This window comes from Oncorhynchus masou, chromosome 11 (assembly GCF_036934945.1).
Source record: "Oncorhynchus masou masou isolate Uvic2021 chromosome 11, UVic_Omas_1.1, whole genome shotgun sequence".
Classification (NCBI taxonomy): domain Eukaryota; kingdom Metazoa; phylum Chordata; class Actinopteri; order Salmoniformes; family Salmonidae; genus Oncorhynchus; species Oncorhynchus masou.
Window position 1 is genome coordinate 49,687,330 of NC_088222.1, and position 2,262 is coordinate 49,689,591.

General features: G+C 37.4%; 1 protein-coding gene across 1 annotated transcript in view; it reads left to right on the plus strand.

Annotated features, from left to right (window-relative positions):
* Positions 1 to 214, plus strand: part of LOC135548796 (homeobox protein MSX-2-like) — a 4,655-nt gene extending 4,441 nt beyond the window's left edge. The window contains exon 2 of the mRNA XM_064978719.1: positions 1 to 214. This exon is cut by the window's left edge and continues 1,102 nt beyond it. The gene's annotated coding sequence lies outside the window, so the exon portion shown is untranslated.
* The last annotated feature ends 2,048 nt before the right edge of the window (positions 215 to 2,262 follow it).

Consider the following 2,262-nt stretch of genomic DNA (forward strand, 5'->3'; position numbering starts at 1 on the left):
TATGCAGGAAATGAATTTATTGTGTGATTCATGTTTCGTATTTATAACATGTAGCTCAAATGTGGCAGAATTTTCTGACAAATGTTATTTATACCTTTTAAACTTTAATCTGAAGGTTCCATTGCAAGGAGCTAGAGTATGTAGTTTTATAAATGTTTTTAATATCAGCAATGTATCTCATTTGCATGGACCAAAATTAAAAAGGCTTTTAAAACATGTTTGATTTTTGAGATATCATGTAAGTAAGAATATGTTGTTTACGTATCGACATCTTTGAAATTGAACATGAGGCATTTTGTCATGTGGTTGCATGGTGTGGTATGGTTGCATGGTTTCTAATGTTAATGTCAATATTTGACAACCAAGCACTAAAAAGTCAGCTATTCAGATAATTCCAGTTATTAGAACACTTTTGTAAACCATGTCAGTGAATGCCGTTTTAAAACAATGTTTGATGATATTTGCGAGGTTCTGCTCCCAGTAAGTAATATTATTGAATTCATTTCATATGACATATTGTGTTTAATGTCAGTTGAAATGGAGAACTACAGAGTCCCAAACCATAGCATCTACACTATACCAACTCTCTCCTCTCACCTCCACCCTTCATGTTCTGAAGCACTAACTTCAGCAATAATCTGTGGAACGATAAGTAAAGCTGTACCTGTCTCATCAAACAATGCAGTGCGTCACACCTTTGGGTTATTTCAATGACAAAAGTTGTTGGAAGACTGCAATTTAAACTCGCCAGGTTTTAGATGGCAGTAGTAGGCCTATTACTTCCCCAGCAGCATTTTTGGGACTAATTGACCTTAATGTTATTGGTTTTAGTCAACTGTATCCGGCTTCCACAGCACTTCCAATTGTGGGAAACACCATTGGTTTGGAGAGCCAGATTGGTCATGTTTTATGGTCCTCCTTCCTGCCTTGTTATATATCATTCATCAGGGGACTAATCCCATAAAGGTAGCTGCCTTTGTGGCAATTGTAAGAGCTGCTTACAATTTCCGTGTGACTTTGATGTAATGAGGAAATCATTTATAGGCAGCACTCTATTTATGAGCTTCCCTCTAATCAAAACAAGGCAGCGAGGCAAACCCTCAGTGCAGTCAAGCAATCAGTTTAATGAACAGCAGATTGGCAGAGATGTTCGAGGATCTGTTTGGAAATGTCAGATGGTGCTATATTACTTGTGAGTAGTTCTTTAGCTATTGAAACAATGCTCTATATTTATACTAAATAAATCAAATTGTATTTGTCACATGCACCGAATACAACAGGTGTAGCCCTAACAGTGAAGCCCTTAACCAACAGCGCAGTTTTAAGAAAAAAGTGTGAAGAACGTATTTACTAAAATAAATTGAAGCAAAAAATTTTAAATAAGAAATACAAGAAATTTAAAATAAGGGTTTAACCATTATTGTGATTTATTGTGATGCCGTACTCTTTTGACCATCAATGTAACGTTAAACAACTCTCGAGGCAGAGGATGTGTGATTTCAATGTTTGTGAACTTGTCATTCAACCAAGGAGAGTGTATACTTATACTTCCTCTAGTGGTGGTGTTGGATATGGCACCTTGGGTGGAGTTCATGACCAAGATTCTCGGTAGGTGGTGCTATATGATTCCAATCTAAAAGGTCAATTGAGAATGGCAACAAACACACGCACCCACACGCACGCACGCACGCACTCACTCACTCTCACAAACAAAACACACATGCATTTGCATGTAATGTATTTCATACTGTATATGTGTGTACAAATGGCGGACCGGTTGCATTCTTGAATATTCTGATTCTATTTTTTTCTTCATAACATCACGTTAAGTCAGAAATAAGTATTTTGAAGAACTTCTAGAAGTTAGTATTGGCCATTGCCTCGTGTTTGTTTTCATAAAAACTTTATGCGCCCATTTCTTTCCTCTTGGTGAAGAACCTCAGGAAGCTGCTAGCCCAGCATTCGGGAAACATAAGGGTGTACTCTGTTTATTAGTCTGAGAGGCACTCTTCCACACAACAGAGCACACATTGTTCCAATGTATTTTTAATGTCATCTCTCTATCTCAGGGTCGGTTCCAGGCATAAGCCCTTTCTTTGAGGCAGGTGGAACTCAGTCAGGGATCTCAACTTACTATTGAGAATAAGAAAAGTAGAATACACCACCTGCAATTTTGAAATTTGGTTGTGTATCAGCAGTTTTTCTCTTGTTATGTCAGTCGCTGACAGTCACTCAATTATCCATGTAAGCTAACAATTGTTA